Raw genomic sequence first — 23615 nt, 5'->3', positions numbered from 1 at the left:
AGATAACTATTGTAGTTAAGGTTGGAATTATATACTTTGTAACAGATGATATCTTTTTTCCCCCTAAGTGTTCATGGGGCCAGATTATTTTCCACCTATTAGACATGTAAGTAGACCCAGGCACCTAAGTACATTTCTATTCCATCCTGCTTGAGTCCTTGAAAAACTGTAAATGCAAAAGGTGAGTAGGCCCTCTTCCTCTTCCTCTCTGCTTTTTGTGACTCACTCTGAAAGGTCAGAAAATTGTGTTATGAAAGTAGATGCATTAATGAACTTCTAGTGGCTTGAACAGGGTGAAAAATAATCACACCTAGGAAACTAAGTCCACTTAAATGCTGTGACAATTCATGCAATGGAGCCTTCCAATTCAGTTTGTCTCCCTAGGGATCACCACCTCCTGTTTACCTCTTTGACTGCCCACATGACTAGTGTCTCAGCTGCCGTGCCTTGATGAAATAAGTTAATATAGGCCCTCAGCTTGTGTCAGAGGACAATCCCCCTGGGTGCCCCATCTCATATCATAGGGCCCCAGACTGCTTCTCAACCATTTCTCTGGACCTCTTCCCCACTCTCCAAAGAAAGTACTTTCAAGTCTACTCTTGTCCTCCCCCTGGATGAGCTCTCTGGTATAAGAGACTTTCTGCTGTGGTTTCCCTAAGCCCCTTACAGCTACTCCATGCCCACTGCTTTCTAACAGTTTAAGCCATTCATGACATTTCCTTTACATCAAAAGTCTGTCCAAAGCTGTCAACTCTTAAACCAACTCACAATCTGAAGTAAGCTAGTCCACATCCACATGGATGCTGTCCTTAGCAGCTGTTTCCAGGACTCATCCCATGCAGCTTAACCATTTTTCCCCTGTTCAGGTTAGCAGCCCTTCTAACCCCTCTCCAGGCATGGACACCAGCTCCTTGCTCCAGCTCAGACTGAAACTCCTACCTCCAGACTGCCCAAAGACCATAGGTGATTGGTGTCTCCTGGGTCTGGGGGGGCACCTGAAGAAGCTGGCGGCAGTGGGGACGGGGCTGGCAAGCACCCTTTAAAGCTGCTGTCAGCATCAGCAGCAGGGACGGCCCTGCCAGGGGGAGCACATGCCCCTCCCCCCCATACCCTTCCCTACTAGTCACCTATGCCAAAGACCAACTGACCCACTTTTCCAGCTGTTGCACTTCTTTAGCCAGGAGAGGGGTGGTGGTAAGGGCTATTCTGTGTCTGGTGTCTTAAAGGCATAGGCATCCTTTATCCTTCCCTTCTCCATAATGAGGCCAAACACCTCCGCTAACAATGCCCAGGTGAAAAAGAATCTGGGCTTTCATGTGCTCAGCTTTTTGGTTATATGTGAATACTGTAGTATAAATCAATTTCCTGGGCTTATGGCATTCCAGAACAGAACTGCTTATTAGATGACTTTAAAGAAATGTACAACCTATTTAGTGCACCTTCAAGGCAATCCTTCATTTTATAATAAATTGAAGGGAAATCCAGGATACCCAGGAAAAGTAAAAGACAAGTGAGCAGTGCTGGCAGCACATAAATCAATAACAAGATACTCCCCAAACAATTTGTTAGAGACTGAACCAGTATTTATGGAAAGATGTCTGTGACAGCATTCTTTCTAAGAGCAACATAACTGCTAAGTATTTTGTTAGACTTTCCTCCTCCCCTGCTAGGTAAAGCATCAATTACATTGGCACAGAGTTGAAGTCACAGAGTTCAAGACCCTGTGTGCCTTGGAAACTGTTCTTATTCCTTCCCTGCTTGTTTGTGCAGCAATTACACATTACCTGTCAGGTTGAACAATTCATTTTTTTTAATACAAAAAGTCCCTATCTCCAGAATTATTTCTCTGAAACTTTTAATGATGAAGAAGTCACCATTGAACCTGTATCAACATTTTAAATCACTAAATCACCTTCTAAATCATCTTGAACCTGAGCCTGTATCAAGCCATGCATGCAATGTTTCAGGCACTGTTATGATAGGGACTTTCTAATACCTTTTTAGTGGATATGGAATCCACTTTTTAGTGGAGTACAGAATACCAAATGGAGAAGGAAAGCCGAGAAGATATTATGTGGCCCTAAACACAGTGGGGGAAGGAGAGGGGGTTAGGTTGAACCTTAGACATGGTTAAGGTTAAATAGAGGGCCAGGGAAGTGAACCCAAGTTAAATGAGGCATATACATGGTGAACAAAAAAACTACCAAGAAAGGGTTCAGTTTTGTAAAGTGTCTAGCCTCATTGGGTCCAGGTGAAATCAATGCCACTCAACTTCATTGGGGCAATTCAGCAAATTTCCCATAGAAAAATGTTTTGCTAAAGCTACAAATCTTCCCCCATGCAGCATAAAACCCCAAAAGATGCAAATATGGTCTCTGAATTCACATCTGCACCCAAAACCACACCTAAATTCTGCAACTAGAGGATTTGGAGATGATTACCTGTTATTTCTTCTTGAATACTTCTGTCAAATACTGCTACTGTCACAGACTTGTATATTCAAAGGGCAAAGTCAGTGAGGGCCAGCAACTATGCTGCAGATATTGCTGATACTATGTAAATGATAAAACAATCCAAAGAAGGGCTAATACTTAACAGAAGTGCAGAAACCAGACTTGAGCTAATACACGCCTACTCTATAAGACATTTTGGGACATAGTATGTTCCCCTCCATCAATCTCCTCTCCCACAGAGTCCTGACTTACCATCCTATTTTCCTTCAAACATTTACAAGTCCATTTGTCACAAGAACCACTGGACCACACATGCGGGAATGTGCAGATTGTGGTGCCTCAAAGCTTTTTGAGGCAGCAGAAAATGCACATGGTGCACATAGGTCCATTTGCAACACTGCATATTTCCAGCATGACGGCAAACTTAGATACCAGGAAATCCCAGTATCGAAAAAAAAAGCAATGTGGCGTATGTGGCTGTAGCATGTGCTTTCAGAAACCAGAGCCTGGCCAGTTAGAGCCATACTCCAGCTGCAGGCTCATGGGGATGTGCCCCTTGAGGCTACAATCTGAACTAGATCCTTTAAGGTATCTGCAGCTTCAAATAGTCAATCCAAAACCTAAACAAAGAACACAGATAAATTGACTATGCATCCCCCCTACCCCTGCCATGGTTTGGAGCAAGAACGAAAAAGAAAAACAACCCCAGAAGATAAAGCACCTGCTTTAAACACCTGCCTAAGTGCAGAGCAGTGGTAAACCAGGTCACACCAATATGCATACTAATCAGCATCCCGTTGCGGTATTCGTGGCTTCAGTAGAAACAGTGAAAAACATTTATTGTTCTCTTTTCTACTCCTTCGCAGCATGTGATTATAGCTAAACCTTCCTTGTTTTTCTTTTTCCAATAGGCTTTAAAGAATGCAAATGGTCTTTTTAATTGTTCATGAGACTTCATTAAATTTTCCTTTTACACTAAGATTTCATTCTTTTAATCAGCTGTTTGGTCCCTGCCAGATAAATATTAAGAGGCTGCATCATTTCTTTTTATTCTTTAATAGGAAAAGGACTTTAAACTGCAATGATTAGAGAGTTTATTTTTTTCAAAAAACAATGTACATTTTCTGGCTAATTAGCATTTAAAAACAGGCTCTCATTATCAAAGCCAAACTATCTGACCTCAGTTTTGTATATTCATTGCGAATTCCAATTCTTTTGAAGAGAAACAATAAATTTAAGATGAATTTATGGAGCTAGTAAGTTAATAACTTTTTCCTCCTCTCCCCTTCTCTTCCTAGATACTACTATGGTGATATATGGCTTTAAAAGGCAGGTGGCCTGAAGACTAAATCCCAAAGTTAAAGGATGTGTTTCAATGGGAAGGGAAATATGAACATCACTTCCTAACTGCTTATATTTGTGGGAAATTCCCCAGTTCTTCTCAAATTCCTTTTAGTTTATTGGCAAATCTGGATGAATACATTCAGTCCAAATCTGCTTTCAGGAAACAGTAATTGTAACAATGATCCTGTTCGACTATATATGATCACAGGAGGTGGTGGGAATTTGGACAGGAAATCCATGCTGAATTGCTGTCAGGATTTAAGGCACTCTGATTTAGAAATACTCCATAACTTTCACAGGGTATAGGGATGACAACAGGTTTTGTGCTGCACTGAAGCTTAGGGAAGTTCAAGGTAACCTCCCAGTTTAAATTACAAGGTTATAAAACTGAAAAAAAATAACTTTGATGGGATTAGCAAGGCCCACTTGCATGAATTAGGGTGATTGGAATGGACCTCAAATTAATTAATCTTTCACCTCAAGAGACTTAGTTTCAAGTCCTAGTTAAGACTTTAGTAAATAAGAGCTTGATTCTCATCCTCGTTCTCATGCTAATTCTCATTTTTGAACTTCCAAAACACAGCACAGTTGGCAGGCTCTGCACTCAGGGGGTACGCCCACATGAGCACACTTGTGTGCTTTGCGATGCCTCAAAGGCTTTTGAGGTGCCACAAAACACACCCCATGAATGTGTTTTGGTTGTCCATGCTGCATATTTGCAGCGCATAGTCAAATTTAGATGCTGGGAATCAAAAAAAGAGTGCTAAAAAAGTGGTGTGGCACATGTGGCAGCAGTGCGTAGTGCCTGGCTGGCCAGAGATGTGCTCTGGCTGCCACCCAGGCTCCACCCACCCAGATCACCACTGCTGCAGCCCTGGGAGGTCACCAGGACCCCAGGTAAGACTGCTGGGGCCAGCCCAGGTGCTGGCCCCAGCCTCCTCTACCCCACCTGAGTCAATTTACCCCACACCAGAGCACATGTGTAGGGGCATTCCCTGAGGACAACTAGTAGTGGCACGTATTTGTGCTGCTCCTAGTTATCCCTGGGGAAACACACATGCACACTTGTTTGGATGCACCCAAGGAGTCCAAGACTGGAAAGCAGGGAAACTGCCATTCGTATGGATGACATGCAAACACACTAATACAATGCCTATCTATGTCATGCTTAAAGCCAACTCTGTTGGCCTCTCAAACTCATGAATCAATATAATTGTTTTCAGAATAAAACAACTCCTTTTATTTCCATTTTCTTTCCCCTATTTTGTGGAGGCTCTTATTACATTCCAGGGCTCCATCTAACCAGTCCAAGACTCTTGCAATCCAGACATTTCAAATTCTTGCTTTTCTGAGAACATATTCCTTTGAGTAACAATAACTTCCCATCTAAAATTAAGACATTATTTTGCTACAGGACTGGAGAAGTATTAAAGTGACTCCAAGAAGCAATGGGATGAGTAGTTTACAAAGTAACACCCTATGGCCTAAAGCTTATGTTAATATAACTCCATGGGCCAGACAGATCCTCAGATGGTGTAAATCTTTGGACTTAACAGACTATGGCAGCAGAGAGTTTACTGTACATGCTCAGCCCTGGACCCCCCAAAAAGTGAGGCGATGATACGATTAACTTCAGTTCAAACATGCAATTTGAAGGAGTCTTAGATCTCTAATGATATCAGTGAGGCCCTGCACAGGTGTAGTTCTGCATATGAAAATAGGTTAAAGTCTAAAGGGCCTATTATGGAAGAAGTGTCAGAGCCTCCAAATGATTGCTTGAAGGTAGCTGGCTAACTAAAAACAATTAACATCACACACAAAGGGCCAGAACCTCAGCTGGTATTAATCAGTGCAGCTGCACCAAAGTCAGCTGAGTTATGCTCCTTTAATATCAGGTGAGGTCTAGACCCATAATAGAATTGTATTTGACCTATATAGCGCATCTCTTGAAAGTGTACTATATCAGTTGTGCTTCAGTATGAATACCAATTCTTGTATTTATTGAAAATACAGAGTTATGTGTAACTTTAAATATTGACATATTAAAAATTCAGCCAAATGTAGCAGCATTTAATCCAATTAGTTTCACTGTCTTGACCTGGACTACTTGCATCAGTATATTTATTTTAGGAAAATAAGTTTATCTTGAACCTGATGTTAATGGAGACTGCAGTGCAGAAGGTAGTCGGTCAAACTCCTATGGAACTTATGAATAGAAGAGAATCCCTTATGGTATTTATAAAGTCCACAGGAGCCTGTGTCAGCTTGTAAAAAGAGAGTTTTTAAAAGTCTAAATCTAAGACTTCAAATTTCACATATTTTTAGCACTATGGTCCATCATAGATGTGCATAGGAACTGCTCACCTGGGTGCTACCCCTGTGGTTTCAGACATCTTAAATTCTGTCACAGAAGGGTTACAGATTTTATAAACTGTGAAGAGTTCTAATAAGTAAGCGAGTGCCCATTTGGGCTTGACCTCCACAAAAAATCCTTTGCAAGCCGCATTGAAAAAAACAGAAGAGTCTTTTTTTGACACACCTGATTTTTCAAAGTCATCTCTCATAAAAAAATCTTTTCTGAATTCCCCCAGTCCCTTGGCTTCCCACACTAAAATCTCCTTCTCTCCTTGGACGGAGGATGCCAAATTGGAAAAGGAAATGTAGCTGTATTTACAGAGAGGTTACTTCCCTTTCTAATCATAAATCAACAAGTGATGAAACGTTTGATTCACTTTCATTAAGTCAGGACTTCTTAGAAAGCTACATTATCCTTTCTTTTGGAAGTAAAGTAACATCAATAATAACAATAATAATAAACCTTTGAATGCTAGTATCAACACTTCTTGAGTAATTCCATGGCAAAAATAAAGGCTTGCCATTATTTTCTACTTAATCTTCTCAGTACCTTTCTCCTATTTCCCCCCTATGTGTGCCCATCAACTCAGACAGCCTCTTTGTACCGTAGATCACATGAGAAATCAAATTTCCCAAGTAGATGTTGCATGTTGGGTTTTCGAGCAATTAGTCTGTGAACTAAGTTTTCAAAATGCAGCCCCTATAAGTCTGGCTCATGAAAAGTTATAACTAGTTAAATCTAGTGAGAAAGGCCAGTCTCAAATTAGAATCAGGAAAGGTTAGGAAGATGGAAGCATGTTCTATATGACTGCAGACTTAAAGATTTAGACCACAGAATCCTTTGCTTTTCACTGTCACTCCCTTTGCAGGTAAGAAGCCACATCTTTTAAACAGAAGTCATTCTAACTGCATCAAACCCAGTGCAGATCCATATGAACAAAAAGGAGAGTTTTGATTCAATTTAATTGGAAACTGTATATTAGGGAAACTCCATGAGCAGAGAAAGATTTTTTGCCATGTTAATAAATCAGGCAGAAGGCAAGGTAGACCTTTGATTCAGTTAGTCTATACAGTGCAACTCTATCCTGCCACTTTTGAAAACCTTACTCTAAAAAACATCTTTCCCCCTGCTTTTTTCTTTTCTTCCTTTTTTTTTTTTTTTTTGTGTCCAGCTCCAAAAGCTAGGACTTGCACTGATTTGACAGAGGTGTTTTCTCTAGATCAGGGGCTGAATTTTATCAACTTTTACCAATGGCAACTGTTTTGATTACAAATAAATTGCAAAATTCTGGTGTTACACAGGGGTAGAGGCCCAATCCTGAAAATTGCTGATAATCTCCCAGTTGGTGCTCAGGACCTCCTGCTGCCTCCCATGCGCATCACATTCAAACCCCCAAACTTCTCTAAAATGTTCATAACATTCCTGATGTTTTTTTTTCTCATTTCTTTCTCCATTTATCATTTTCCACACTTCTTTTGCACATCTCTGTTTCTTTAATCCTGCAAACACATCCATAACTAGGTGCTGGAGCTGTTCACATGCTTAAAGACAAGGCCTTTTGCCAATTCTATCTTTTTTTTGTAGGATGCTTCTATTATTTCCTTATAAAAGCCAAGATGGTGGCAAGCAGGAACAAATAATGGTCTTTATCCTGCCGAGGTGTAAGAAGCAAGAAGTTACAAAGGTCTCTGCTGAATGGAGGAAAAGGGTGTGTTAGCCAACGTAAAGTTCTTTCCAGGTGCGGGCCAACGCACCTGATTTTGTTTTAACCTGGTTTTGCTTTAACCCGGGAGAATGCATAACCTTTGGAGTCCTGGAGCAAACAACTTCTCAGTATTCTGTTAGCCATAGAAGATAACCCGTTTTCAGCAACAAAAAATCCAAAGCTCATACCATATGCTGACAATATAATTTCTTCCCAAAAGAGAAATCTCGCATATCAGTATCTCACATAGGCAGGAGCCCATACCTCATTAAATGCACCTTTTATAATTAAATAGATTTCTCTATCTGCTAATATGTCTTGAGTCAAGATGGCTTATACATTACTGTAACACAGTATAGCAAAATACATCAGGCAGCTTGATGAAGAAGCTCATTCTAACCAGTTTGGTAATTATTTGGTAATAATTCTTTAATATTTTTGTATAGAGAATTGGCAATTCTGTTAAGAAACAACAACTAAAGCTTTTCAAATTATTACCAGGAAGAGGATGAACACTTAACAGCTCACCAGGATAATATTAAAAGTAAAAGCAAAGCTCTTTTTTGCAAGTTTATACGTCATTTTCATTTGGAAGTTCGTAAGGCAAACACTTTTGGAGAAATTCATCCCTGAATGAAGTTAATACTAGAGAAAAAAATGTCTTGTATTTAAAGAAAGATAGAGAGGTTAAGGCTTAATGGATACCTAATAATACTACTTCCCAATTTGATAATGCCTTCTAAACAACTTTGTTTTGCACTTTATAACACTACTTTGCCTCTTCTTTTCTCCTCTTATCCTTTGTCTTGCCTATTAGAATGCAAGCCTTTTAGAACAAGTATTGTCTCCTACTACATATTTGTACAATGCCTAAACCAAAGAGGTTCTGACTTTGACTGGGACTTCTAGCTATTATTATAATAGCAGTAAGTAACCATCAAGTCAATTAAGACTGAGCACATCCCTGTGAAATAGGTACATATTCCAAAACAATGTTCAAATGAGAGCTTGCAGAACATCATACAAAATGTGTTTGAGAATTCCAGAAGGGCATAGATCATCTGGCTACAACACCTCTAAAGGAGAGGGACAACATTATCCTTCAACTCCTGTATGCTTCCCTGAAGTCAGCACTTACAATCTGCATTTTCACAAATGGATTTTAAAGCCCGAATCAAAGGTGCTGTGAGGAAGGGCTGGCATCTTCAGAATAAAGAAGGGAAACTATACCAGAGCTGCTCCCCCAAAAAGAGCCAAAGTACTTACAAGAGGAGAGAAAAAAAAGTGCTTCTGATAGCAGCCAGTTACCAAATGGACCCTTAAGGCTGCAGCTGGGTGTCTCTCTCAAATTTAAAGGGCCAACTCTCATATAATAGTGTGGCAGGGTACTTTTGGGTGCCTGCCACTTTAAGGCAGAGAGCAGGCAGCCGGTAGGTGTGGGCCAGCCCTGATGAGGCCTCCATTTTAGATCCAGACTTTCAGGGCTGAGGCAGCAGTCTTCTGCTGGCAGCTGGAAGAACAACACCTGACTGAGCTACCGCTTGCAACATCCTTGAAGGTTAAAGTAGGAGCTATGCTAAGGGCAGGGTGCTCTTGGTCCTGGAAATGACTGAAAACTGCATCCTGCTGGGGAAGGATGGCCTAGTGGGGCTAGCAACAGTGGGGGAGCTCCTCAGAAATGCCAGGGCATGAGAGGGTAAGTTGGATCCCCAATGATGAGGGGAGGGACCAATAATGAAATAGGGGATCCCAAGAGTGTAGCACCTGTTCACTATCACTTAAGGAAGGGAGGAGTTGCAAAAGACAGACATCGTGGACAGTAACCTCCCAGCCAGCGAAGTTGTGGGTGAAGCAGCCATAGTTATAGATGATGAGCTACAGGATGATGGAAAAGTATACCTTGTGGTTGATGAACTCCTGGGCACCTTGGGTAAGCAGAGGATGGGGATGTGGGTGCAGCCCATGGACCCAATACAGTTCAGGAAGCCCATGTGGAAGAAGCTGATAAACACCTCCTGCAAGTTAATGAGATGGATAAAGTGGTTGGCCAAGACCTTTTGGATGACCAGATCCACCTCCTAGACACAATTTTTGGCTGTGGACTTGCCCATGCCAAGCTGATTGGTGACACAATGAAGACTGCAGAGGGTGGGCAGTCAAGAAGGAGATGGCCACCTGCTTCTCCACAGTGAGAGGTGGCCACATACTGATATCCAGGTGTCTGATGTGGGGGGACAGCTGAGTAACAATCACCATGAAGGTGGTCTCATGCATGTGGAAGGTCTGGACCCACTATTTGTTATCCCAGGTATCTAAGACAACCCACTGCTACAGGTAGCTGCTGGTGACACAGATTCAGAATTGGCACTTGATGATCTAGAAGTAGTGCCAGAGCACCACGGTATCAATGGCATCCTGGGTGGTCTCGTCCTCATCAGTGGAAGTCAGTGTCACAGGCCAGCATACTCTGTAGGTGCACAGTGTGGTAGCTGGCCCCACATAGAATAATTTCTTGCTAGCTTGGGGGCAGAAAGCTACATCCCATGGTGACTAGTTGCTGGATCATGTTCAGATGGCCATGCATGGTGTCCATCAGCCTCCAGCAAGTTGTGCAGAGTGACAAGCAGGACATGCCACAGCTCCTGTGTCTATGAGCTTGAGCACAGGTTGTAGGGCACCAAGGCTGCATGTGGGCAAGTGGAATACAGAGGCACATACAATTAGCAAAGGAGGGCAAGGGAGCCTCTGGGTGTAACACAGGGGAGGATCTGTGGTGAAGCATCAGGGGCTTGGGGGCACCTAGCAGCCAAACAGGGGTGGTCTAGGTGCACAGCTGCACTCCACAATCTCTGGGAGCCTGCATAGCACACTGAGAGGCATGTTCCACACCTGTGGACCTCTGCCAGCATAGGCTGCCTATAAGTGCCTCACCCTCATAAGGGTGAACATATATACTGTTTGCTCCTAATCTAAACTTGGTCACTCAGAGAAATGTTCTGTCCATATATATTGTCCCAAATGCATTACTATGCACCCCCAGTAGGTTGCATGGCTAGACCGCAGCAGCCATGAGGACTACTGGCTCCCATTGGGGAGCCAGTATTTCGTTTTTACTACTTTTTAAATGCACAGGTTTTGTAGACATTGCCTGTTTTCATGTACAATGCCTGATTTATTTTTTTTTGTGATTTCCATGAAATCACATATTGAGTCAGTCCCCAGTGATAAGTTCTGTGCATAATAGGTCTTGAAAAAAAATTGATGTTCTTCTTCTAAGTATTAGCGCAGGCTGTGTGTCTTCCAAACCTTTGCTGGAGCAAGTTCCTTTGAAGCTGTCAACCGCCCAATGCAAAACATGGCTACTTTTCTCAGCTTGGTTGCACTACCGTTCTAAGAACTCCACCTCAACATCACTGAGCTGCTGCAGGATCTTGCTCGTTTCCAGGCTTCCCAAATTGGGAGAAGAGTTAGTTTTGGTCCGAGTCAGATCAAAACCAAATTTGGAAAGGAAAGGGGAGGAAAAGGGGAAAGGGAAAGAAACTTCCTGAGAACCGGAAACCCTGTAGTTGTGGCAAATCTCCTCTGTGGGATGTCGTTTCCTGGCTTTCTGCTTGGCTACCTGATTCTCAGCTTCCTAGCACCCTGGAAAGACAACTGGTCTGGCAATAATGTAGTTGAAGAGGAAAGAAGCCTGAGGAGTGGGAAATTCTACAGAACTGGGTCGCTCATCAAGCGATCTACTAGACTGCAGGGGAATGCATTTTTGTTTCAAAAGCAGAGTTATTTCTGCTGCCCAGGAAGCCTGGGCTGTGGGAATATTTGGGTATTTCTGAAATGAAATATTTGGGGACCTTTCATCCTAGGAACAAAAATATCTTTGGAAATAAATTCAAAGTTTTACTCATTGTAAGTTCTATTTCTGAGGCTTTTTTTCCCATCATTTTATTGCTTTGTTGTTTTCTCTCCTGTTCTTTCCCCTGTATATTTAGACTGGAAGCTGTCTGTTTTTCTACATCACCCAGTACATGGATGTCCTAATCTTAGGTGGGAACTCTTGGCTCTCTTGTAACACACAGAAATTATCACAAAGTTTGAATAAATAGCCGCAATTAATAATTGCCTCACATAAGACACAGTATAGTATACTTATGCATGTACGATATTAAGCTGTTGGAGCAGATGACTCCTGAGATCCCCTCCAGCTGTATGATTCTATGGTTCTGCTCCTTGTAAAGAAAGAATTGGGTTTGACCCAGTATTCTTTTTTTCATGTTATCTCTGGCAGTGATTTCTATTTTCAAATTCCATGTCTGGCCAGCTAGCTTCCCTGTGGTTTGATATATAATCCTTAAGGAACTGAGAAATCAGCTTGGTCAAGCCATGGGCAAAGCAATGCAGTTTGTGCTGCCCTTTTAGGCTTAAAATATATCAACCTTCCACAACCCATTTGCTGCCTTCCTTTAGTAAGGTATCTGTGTACATTACAAAATCACATAGGTCAAGAAAACATTATGAAGACACAGACAGGGAATTTCTGAATCTCCAAAGACAGGAAAATCCAGCACAATAGCTTCCCAGCACAAGTTTGTTTTGCCTTATGCAAAGCAAATGATACAAGTTGCCTCTATGGGCACATCCAAACGAGTGCGCATGTGCCTCTGGCCCCGCCTCAAACCCCTTTGAGGTGGGGCAACAGGCACATGCAGGAATGAAAAAATGTTCCCCGCACTGCAAACTTGCAGCATGGGGAGAAAATTAGACCCCTGAATATCCACAGGACCCATGCTGCACTGGGTCCAGCCCCATATGGCTCACTAGTCCAGCTTTGTACCGGAGTAGGTCACAGGGCCCTGGGAGGCACGGCTCCTGTGCGCACCTCCTGGAGCTGTGCGACCCACTCCGGTGCAAAGCCAGACTAGTGAGCCACAGGGATCAGGGCCAAGTCTGGCCGGGCTGCAGAGGGGCCCCAGGACTTGGCTGAGTCTGGCATGCGGTCCCCACATGCCACACTGGCTCCTGTCACCATGGGCCCATCCCAGCTGGGCTGCAGAGGGGGCCCAGGACCCAGCTGGGCCTGACACACAGTCCCTGTGTGCTACACCGGGTCCTGCTGCCGCAAGACCAGCCCAGTTGGGTGGCAAGAGCAGCCCCAGGGCTGGCAGAACCAGGCTGGGCTCAGCAAATGGTCTCCCTGCTGTTGCTGTTAAAGGTTAGTAATGGGCCCTGGGCAGGGGGGCTGGGGCCCTCCAGGGTGGAGCTGGGACCCTGGGCAGGGGGGCTGGGGCCCTGTGGGGGATAGGGGCTGTGGCCCTCCAGGGGGGAGCTGGGACCCTGGAAGGGGGGGGGTATTCCATGTGCTGGGGGGGGCCTGCACCCTTTTGGGGCCAGGATACCCACCCCTCCTGAGCAGCCCCCACACAAGGTCCCCCACACCCACAGTGCCCCCAGCAATTACCCCACTCCTACCCACACACCAACCCATATCCTTCCACATCCACCCACCCGCCTTCCCTCATACCCCTTCTCACCTCCTTCCTACAAACACCACATCCCCCCATCACACACCCATCATGTATGAAGAAAACCAAAAGCATACATCAACACATATAGGTATTTAGAATTTATTTTTTCGTGATGATAGAGACACTGGTAGGCTTCCAAATTGCTTTAATGTTGTAAATATACCAGTAAAGCCTTACCCAACTTATCACTGTTTAATCTCTTTCTCTAGGTGTGTGTGTGGGTGGGTGGGTATGTGTAGAGTGGTTTTTTGTTTTAAATGTGGAAGAACATGGATTTTGGAGTATTTTTAAAAATGGATTTGGGATGCTGCTGCAGCAGTCCAGCTGGCACAAGGAGTAGTGTCCCCAGGTATCAATTGGCTGGGTCCCAGAAGCTCCAGAGAGCGAGTAGCCCCGAGCTGCTTGCCAGGGCAGCTTTTTGTATGGATGGGGCCAGGACAGGGAAGCTTTTTATACTGCTGGGGCAGCACAGGTGCTGGCCCCAAGCTCTAGCTCCCCCTGGCTGCAGATCCGGAAGGAGCCAGGCAAGGTAATTTTGCCCCAAGTGGCACAATTTGCTCCACACCAAAGTGCATGTCCAAGCATGTGCGCTGAGGCAAAAAACCCTGGCACAAATTTGCACTGCTTCTATTTGAGCTGCTGGAAGCACACATGCTTGCATGTTTGCACATGCCCCCACAGCTACCCCCACAACCCCATGGGGCGTGTCACTTTAAAAAAAAAGAAAAAAAAACCCAGAAAAAAATGGAAAAACAAAAGCCTCTTCTTACCTTAGAAGCAGGGGTGGGGGGCTCCAGGGCCTCCTGGCAGAGCCCCCACCCCAAGCAGCACAGGGGCCGCTGGGGCTGTCACCCTGCCCCGCACTGTTCAGGTGGTACCCCACTCAGCCAGATGGCAGCCAGACTGCTGGTAAGTGCTGGGGTTTTTTGGAGGGGTTTTAAACTATGGGGGGGCAGGGCTTGGGGGGGCTTGGGGGATAGGGCCAGCCAGGGCAGGGGTGGGGAACCTCGGGGGGGCCGGCAGGGAGAGGGGTCAGCCAAGGCAGGAGTCGGGGGGGCTGGTGGAGTGGGTGGGACCATCAGGGTCCCCCCCCATGGTCCCCTCCCCCCTCCTCCAGCCCCCCCAACCCTTTACTCAGTTGGCACTGGAGCCCAGGTGCTGAACACACAGCCTGGGTGGCCACATGGTTCTGCACCATGGCGAGGGCCAACCATAGAGATGCTCTGGCAGCCAGTGTCTCCGTGGAGGACCCAGCCTCCAGTTGTCTCAGGGCATGGCCCCGGACTGTGTCCTGCTCTGCTTTTTTAAACTTGGATTTTTTTAGACCTCTGGATACCCAGGGGTCTAATTTTCTCCCTGCACTGCAAGTTTACAGCTCAGGGAACATTTTTTCATTCCCACACGTGCCTGTTACCCCACCTCAAAAGGGTTTGAGGCATGGCAAGAGGCACGTGCACGCTCGTCTGGACGTGCCCCATGAGTTCTAGTGCCATAAGCCTAATCTTAGGGCTCCTACAGATGTGTAGGGAGATGTGTAGGGAGCACACTGATGCACTGGATATCCAGCATGTCAGAGCACACTCGATTAATTGATCCCACTGATGTTAGAGCAAACTCGATTAATCGAGCCCACTGGAGCATGGAAATAAATGCACTCCAGCAGCCTCCCACATCACACGCATCAGTGACACCACACTGAAAAATGGTGGTGGGAAGCTTTGAACTAAAGCTTGTTCAATGAGCTTGAGTTCAAAGTGCCCTGCTGCCATTTTTCAGCACGGGGGATGCTGATGCACATGATGCTTGCATGCTTTTAATTAGCACGGCTCGCTAATTAAAAGCACCCCCCTGCGCTTCCCGGAGCATGTGTAAAAGTGCCCTAGTTACACAGCAGGACTTGTGGTAGAAAACCACCTTCCCTCATGGTAAAAAACAAACAAGCAAATAATAAAAAATACACCCCCCCCCCAAAAAAAAAACAAAAAAAAAACAAAACCTGACAAGGCAGCAGGCTTAGGTAAAGGAGAAAATGGAACCAACTATGTGGTTACAAGAAATTAGTCTCTTTATGGAGATTATACTGGACTTCTGTATCAAATTAGATAAGACAGTTTGTTACAGGAACAAAATACGGGCTGCCTAAAAATATCCACACCTGCCAGTTCACATGGGAAAAACAGCAGATTCCTGTGTTCTTTTTATGGACTCTCTACCCATTAACTATTTATTCCAGAGTTTAAGTAGTAAATAAAAACGGTTGCTCACAAGTTTGCTTCCCTATTCCTGTGTAACGCTTTTATCTCCTACTGCTCTTTGGGAGAGTCTGATAGGATTTATTAAAGGTCAAACATATAGGTTATTCCAAAAACTAAATAAGATTCCTGTGGAGATATTTCAAAGCATATGAAAGTTACTAACAACTGAGATCCTGTCATTCAGATTTGAAAGCCAACTGCCTGTATCAGATCCTCAGCAAGTGCAAACAGGGTGACATCAGTGGTGTTATGCTAATTCATACCAGCTAATGATCTGGCCTCTGGAAAATTATTTCATTATTGGTTGGCTTAAAATTTCCAAAGCCATAGTTACATTCTATAGTGTGTTTTTTTTTTCTCTCTTCCCCCATGCAAGGTATTTGAGTGTTATTATGGAGCATATGAATGAGATTTGGTCTTAACAATAAATGTCAGAAAATAGATCAATCTCCTAGTAGAGACAAGGCTAAGGGGTTAAGGCTCAGCTTTTCAACACCACCTGAGAAATATGGATATATATATAGCCCATTAGTGGGAAGCAAGCATTCATAATTTTAGGAGTGGCTTTGAAAAAATAATCTCCCTCTTAGCCATAGTTCAAGGCTGCATAGCAAATCTTTAAAAGAGCCATGAATAGAATTCACTATATCTAGCCACAGGAAACAGGGACACATATACTTCATGACTTGTATTTGTGCTTACATTTTTGATACTTGAGGTAAAATCTTTACTTTAAAATCAATGGCAAAACTCCCATTGAAATTAGCAGGGCCAGGGCTTGTTTCAGGAAGCAAAAATAAGACAGAAATAGTGTGAGAGCTGTTCTGTCTCTGATATACTCCCCCTCCAAGAACTGCAATACTGCAAGAAAATACGGCTTTGCATTATTTTATGCAAATAGTTCCAAGATGCATTAAAAAGCCCTAGACAAATATAAAGCATTTACACATACTCCTAAAGTACCCACAGGACTTACTAGGAACTTAAAGATATATTTGCTGCTACTGTACAAAATTCATATGTTTCTCCCATATGTGGTCATGGAATAGTCTTTTGTGATTGTACAATAAAAATAACCCTATCAGATCTGCTTGCAAAAGAATTGGAACTTTAATTCCAATTCCCATGGATATAAACAGCAGATCTTCATACCCTCTCCCATTTTGTATTTCTCTGTGTATAAACAATCATGTTTAATTTTCTAGTTTCTACTATGCACCAAATAATCTGTACATCTCCAGGTGAGACACAGCATTCCTGTTTATCCCGAATGAGGAAGGGAAGCATGCACATCATAAAGGCAGACAAGAACTTACAGGCCTAGACATTTTTATGTTCTGCCCATATATAGTGTCCCAAGTGCACTACTCCACATACTTGCATTTAAACATGTTTTGTACACAGAAATAAGAGGAAGTGGATAAAAGTATCTGCTCTGAATGTAAAAATGTAGTTGCACCAGGAATGTGGTCAATTCTCCATTCCCACTAACAGTTCACTGCCTTGAAATTCTAGCACTTGATTCTCCTCTTTGATTTGTACAAATTGAGTCATTCACCTAAAGCTATTGGATTTACACCAGTGCAAGGGTGGAGTAACTAAATAAAAAATACAGCCTTTGGCTACAAAAGTTTATATTATGTAAATGATTCCTGGAAATATATTATATATATCTGACTTGGATTTGATTAAATGATATTGCATGTAAAAAAATAAACTAGTGTTTTTATATCTACAATCTGGACCTCTATACCTCTCATATTAAGGTTCAGTTAATGAGATTTTTGTCCCAGAGCTCCTTACAAAGATGTATAGAAGTAGAGTAATTAAAGGATTATTGGTATCAGCTGGAATCCATGTATTTTATTTTCTTATTATTTAAAAAGTTAAAGAAATAGTAGAAAGCTAAGGATGTGAAGATATGGATGTGATTGAGGGATGAGAAAAGGGAGTGAATAGGTAAAACTTACTAGAGAAACTTCAGTGGAACAATATTGTGTCCGAATTTGTGAATCCATCAATATCTAAATGCATTACAAGATAGAGTCAATTTTGCTGGAATCCTGTTTCAGAAGAAAACGAGAGAAAAAAAGTGGTGGCATGGGTGTCCAAATGACCTGTTTTGACCTTTTCAGAATGAAACATTTTGATTTGATTTAGTTTGTTTTTGTAATACAAAATAAAAAGATAAAATAAAAAAGGTTTGTTTGACCTTTTTCAGAATTTTCCTTCCCAGATATGTTTGATATTTTCATATTGTGTTCTGAATCAGAACAAAATAAAACTTCAGAAGATTTCATCTTTCACAGTCTTCCATACTCTACATAGTTCCAGTGACAAGGAAAGAGTCCTGCAATCTGCAAAAGGGTGATATTTCCCTAATGGGCCTGTCGCGGCGCACCTCGCTGTCCCGCTCCTAGAGAGGGGAAAACTGGCAGGGGAGAAGCTCTGGCAGTGCCTAAGGAGCCCTAGCGGTGATTAGGGAGTACAGCTGTGGGTTGCTGGGGCAACTAAGGAGAGTCAGCTGCCGGTAGGAGGCAGGGCCTGGCCCTTATAAAGCCCAGGGCTGAAGCCAAGCTGGCAATTCCCTGTTAGCAGCTAGAAGCTCTCTCAGCCATGACACTAGAAGCAGTGAGAACCACAAGTACTGCTTGAGCAGAGTTACAGAAGGCAGTTTGGGAGGCTTGAGCTGTGGTGTTAAGTTATAGCCAGGTGGCTTCAATTTGTGTTACAGCCTAGGGGCTTGTGGTTTTGCTTTGGCATTGTTATTTATTAGACTGGTGGTTTGAGTGAGGCTATAGGGGTTGGAGGAGACCTCATTGGGGACTCACAACAGAGGGTGAGGACCCCAGCGCCTGAGTGGGCGCAGCATACTCATAGGGACCCACAGTGGTGTGGGGGCCCTAGTGCTAGTGAGGGCGCAGCGTATTCAGGGGGAACCCACAGTGACTTGTGGACCCCGGCACCAGTGAGGACACAGCTTACGGGGTGCTTAGACCCCAGCCCCAGAGAGGGGGTGTTTGAGAAGCCCCAGTGCGGGCGTAGTGAGCCCTAGAGAGGGGCACTTTGGAGAAGCCCCAATGTGGGCGTAGCAAGCCCTAGAGAGGGGCAACTTTGAGAAGCCCAAGTTGGGCACAACGAGCCACAGGAAGGGGCAGACTTTTTAAGAAGCCCTGTGAGGGCGTAGCAAGCCCCAGAGCGGGGCAACTATTGAGAAGCCCCAGTGCGGGTGTGACAAGCCCCAGGAAGGGGGCAATATTTTAGAAGCCTAAGTGTGGGTACGACGAGCCCCAGGGAAGGGGCACTATTGAGAAGGCCCCGAGAGAGGGCAACATGATTGTGAAGCCCAGTGCAGGTGTGACGAGCCCCAGGAAGGGGGCAATACTTCAGAAGCCCAGGTGTGGGCAAGGAAAAGCCCCAAGGAAGGAGGCGGCATTTTAGAAGCCCCAGAATGGTCATAGCAGGCCCCAGGAGGGGGCACTATTGAAAAGGCCCAGACAAGGGGCAACAGCACAGAGAAGGCCCTGAGAGAGGGTGACGGCGCAGCGAAGGCCCGGAGTGGGTAGGGAGAGCCCCAGGAGGGGGCGTCAGTGTACAGAGAGAGACAAACCAACGTCTATCCCATCTGCGAGGCTTGGGGCGTGGTATCAGGGGAGGTTGGAGCCACGCGTAGCCCATAAGGCTAGGGTGCCCCGAAGCACCCATTTGTGCTGGACAAGATCCATGAGGGGTCCAGGAGTCTACGTGTCCAAGAGGGTATAAGGCAGCCTCCCAACTTAACTTAAGAGCAAAGATGTGGCGGGCGAGAATAGAGGGTGCCCTTGGGCCGACTTGACATGGAGAGGGGGCCTTAAGGAGATCACGGCCCTCCTGCAGGACCCCGCCGTGACAGGGCCAAAGGAAGATTTCTGTACTCATAGCTATCTAATAGGACTGTGCAAAGCTTTGGTTGCTGATTCAATTTGGAGGAGATTTAGCCTGATTTTTGCAGCCAAATCTCTGAATCCAAGTTGAATCAGGAGACCAATTAAAAGGTCCAAATAGATTCAGAAGCCTCCGAAATGATTCAGAGATTCAGGCAGTCCCCACTCACTGCCTCAGGGAGCTGGACCCAGGCTCCATGCCAGTAAGTAGGGGATGGGGGGGGGCTGGAGGAGGGGGAGGGGACCACGGGGAAGACCCCCACCAGGCTCCAGCCCCCGCCCGCTCTTGTAGTCCCATCAATGGCTGCTCCACTCAGCCCCAGCATCCCAGCACTTAAAAAAAAAAAAAAAAAAAAAAAAGCCCCGCACTTGCTGGCTGCTGCAGCAGCCATTAGGGCCTCTGGGGGCTCATGGCAGAGCCCCCCCATGCAGCACAGGGCAGTGGAGGGCAGCAGGGATTGAGCCAAATTGACTAGATTCAGCCAAATTGATTCAGGACAATGATTTGAATCGCTGAATCAAATCACTGTCCCCGAATTGGCTGAATCTGAATCCAAAGCAAATACTAGCTTCTTCGCACAGGCCTACTATGTAAAGTCTCTCTGGAGGTACTGCCTGCCATGGGTAGATCTAGGATTTAGAAAAGAGGGGTGCAGATGAAGTGGTGCATCATCACATATAGCAGAACACATATTTTTCTCCTGTTAAAGGGAAACTAGATTCTTTACTAAAATGCTAGTGGGGTTGTGCTATAGTATTCAATAAGCTGCCAAGTTTATATACAAGTTAAAAATAACACAACAAACTAGGCAAACATTCAAAATAGCCCAAAAATATTGGGTCATATGACCTGTAATCATAGTTAAACATACATTGCTTATTCAGATTCATAAAACAAAATCTAGCCTTCTTGAGCATCTTAACAGTGCTTCCAATACTTCACTGTCATTCATTTCTACACCTGAGTTAATACGATCACACCTGAATTAAAGTTTTCAGCTAGTGCAACAAACAGTCTGCAGGGCTATGAAATAGAAGAGAGATACTCCTAGGAATGGCTGACAGAAAGCAATACTACAGAAAAAAAGGATACTTTGAATTAGTGGAACATCAACATCATTAAAGAGGACAGAGGTTTGTTAACACCTGTGGAGTGGAGAGAGATTAGCAGGAATCAGGGAAATGACAATGAGCCCTGAAATCAATGGGCTGTCCCAGCACTGCCCAAGTAGAAATGCTACTGCCCCTCCCAGGCAGTTGGTTTTAAAGTTCGGGTGGAAGAGGAATCAAGGGGGTACAACTGCCCCACTTCACTCCCCCTGGCTAGGAACAGACATTACATGTAAACTGGTTTAAGTGATCAAAAACTGGTTTAAACCTGTAACAGAACAGATGTTCAGTGCACATAAACCAGTTTAAGAATGGCTGAAACTGGTTTCAGATAAACCTGGTTGAATGTAGCATTAGACTTAAATGATTTGGCTCAAATTGGTTTATGCAATGTCTGTCCCAAACCCCTTGCTGGTTTAAGATAAACCAAACACTCCCAGCATCCTCGCATGCTCTCTGGGCTGGGTGGGGCTCTCTGCTCCACAGCAGGGCTGGCTCCTCTCCTCTGCACCCTGACTGCAGCTTCCCCTCTCCCTCCACCACTCCCTGGTAAGCAGGAATTCCCCCCTCCCCTCTGCCTTTCTGTGGAGGTGTCTGTGTATTAGCTAGCAGACCACATACTAGCTACAATCCATGCTGAATCAACAAGTAGCTGGTAATGTCCCTCTGTTGTTTTCCTTAATTGGGTGGGTGATATACATTATCATCAATTCCTTGCTGGGCTACTTACAGTGTCCTGCCAGAGCCTGGCCACACACCCCTCATCTCCATGCTGTGGAAGGAAGGGAGGGCTGCTCTAGTGCCCGCCCCCCACTGGCTTCTAGCCTGAGCCACTGCAGGGATGTGCTGCATTTCTGGAATGTCTATCCAGTTACAAAACTGATTTAGCCTAGCCAGGTTAGACTAACCTGCAAAGATTGAATCAATTCAGACTCAGGCTTTTTGAATGTCTGTCCCTAGCCCCTAGGTCCACCCCCGTTGCCCACTATTTTCAGTTAACTTACTTTTTTACAATTGTTTTAATTTTTAAATTAAGTAAAGGCTATTAGGGACCATTTTATTCTGATTTTTCACATAATGTAAGCCACAGAACCTCATTTGGTAATTTCTGCATCAAGCCCATATACATTTTGTCTGAAGAACAAGATGCCTCCTACAAAGGCACGCTGTCTTAATTCAGATGTTCAAGTGATGGAGGCTTCATCATCCATGTCCATGTAGATTTTTTGTGCCCTGTTTCTAGACTAGAATTCTCTGGCTTCTGCCTTCATCCACTGGATCTCTCCATTTCCTGCTAGAGTAAAGAATCTCCTATAACCAGAAATGTCTTCTCCCAACTAGGTGCTTGTACCTTTTCACCTTCTCTTGGAGGTGAAGCATTGAATAGATTTAACTTCTTAAATTATATTATAAACCATGTCTTCCAGATCTGAATAACTACTGCATCTCCACTTTGGACTCTTTCCAATATTTGATGTCCTTTTTCAATTATGAATCCCAGATGTAGACATGGGATATTCTGGTAATATTCCCAACCACAGTCGGTTAAATATAGTACACAGAAATAATGCCACCTCCCCTCTCCTAGTTGATTTTTTTTTTTCTGCCATTGATGAAATGGATCTTGTTTGCCCATTTACCTACAGAACTTCACAAGGTGCTTATGCTTCTTTTATCTGCCATCCTCCCCAAGTTGTTCTCTCTGTCTTTGCAGTCCAAAATAATATCCCAAATCTTGTAAGCATGACCTAAATTTTTCTTCTTCCTAACTGTATACTTGTTTTTGGCTGGATTACCATGCATGCCATTTGACTAAGCCTACTTTCCCAAGTATTCCAGAGAAGTCTGTAAAACTGACCTGTTGTGGTCTTATTTTTACTACTTCAATTTGTGCCTTCTGTAAATTTTACCAGTAAGTATGTTTTCTTCTAGATCACTGATCAAGTTGAATAATATTGGGTTAAGTGAAGATCCCTGCAATACTTTATTAGAAACACCCCTCTAAGATAATGATGAATTCTAAATGATTTTCTTGAGGCTTATCCATTAATCCATTCTAGTCCCATTTAAAATGGGCAACACTGACAAAATGATCAGATTGTCACACAAGACAGTCAAATACTTGATGGGGTACTGTTACACCAACAGAGATGCAAGTTTTGTTGATAAAAGTAACTTTTGTTTCTCTTTGGTGGGCAGTGTCCTGAACCAGTTTAAAAGGAAGATACAGAAAAATATTAGGGCTGTGCAAAGCCTCAGTCCTTTTCAATTCAGCGGAGCTTTGACCCGAATCAGTGGCCGAATCTCCGAATCCAAATCAAATCAGGAGACCCTTTAATCTCTCTGAATCAATTTGGAAAGATTTGACGATTCGGACATACACATAGCTTTAAATGTTTTTTCTACATACTTCAAGGTACCAGGTAGCTCATGAATGCTGTGATGGTGGAACAGATGGAACAACCCACAGCAGCCCAGGCAGCTCCACAGTGCACTCAGCAGCAGACCCAAAAGTGGACCAGAAGCACTTCTGGGTCTGCTGGGGGGTATGTGGGGGAACCCCTGGGGCCCCCCTGGTGACTGGTGCCTCCTGGGTCTGGGGGGACACCTGGGGTCCCCCCATGGCTGATCACCAAGCCAGGGGGTGTGGAGTGGGGGGCCCCAGCATGCTCCCCAGTGGACCTGGAAGTGGACCACCAGAAGTACTTCCGGTCCACTTCTGGGTTCACCGCCAAGCTCGTGAGGGGCCCCCCATGCTCCTGTGGGACATTTCATCTGCCCCACCATCACAGCATTCACAAGCCATGCCTGGTACCTCAAAGTATGTAGAAAAAACACTTAAAGCTGTGTCTATGGCTGAATCGCTGATTCTCCAAATCAGCATCAAATCTTCTGATTCTGATTTGATTGAATCAAATCAGGAACAGTAGTCCAAATCAACAAATAG

General features: G+C 44.2%; 1 long non-coding RNA gene across 3 annotated transcripts in view; it reads right to left on the bottom strand.

Annotated features, from left to right (window-relative positions):
* LOC132249375 (uncharacterized) overlaps positions 1–23615 on the bottom strand; it is a 142425-nt gene that overhangs the window by 83851 nt on the left and 34959 nt on the right. Inside the window, exon 2 of one of the 3 annotated variants that reach the window (XR_009460849.1) lies at positions 9758–9873. The exons of the other annotated variants lie outside the window; for them this stretch is intronic. This is a non-coding gene — a long non-coding RNA (uncharacterized LOC132249375). The remainder of the gene's footprint in view (positions 1–9757; positions 9874–23615) is intronic. 3 annotated transcript variants of the gene reach the window in all.

Source organism: Alligator mississippiensis, chromosome 3, assembly GCF_030867095.1.
Source record: "Alligator mississippiensis isolate rAllMis1 chromosome 3, rAllMis1, whole genome shotgun sequence".
NCBI classification, from domain to species: Eukaryota; Metazoa; Chordata; order Crocodylia; family Alligatoridae; genus Alligator; species Alligator mississippiensis.
Note: the sequence above shows the minus strand (reverse complement) of the source record. Positions and strands in the feature narration are given on the sequence as shown.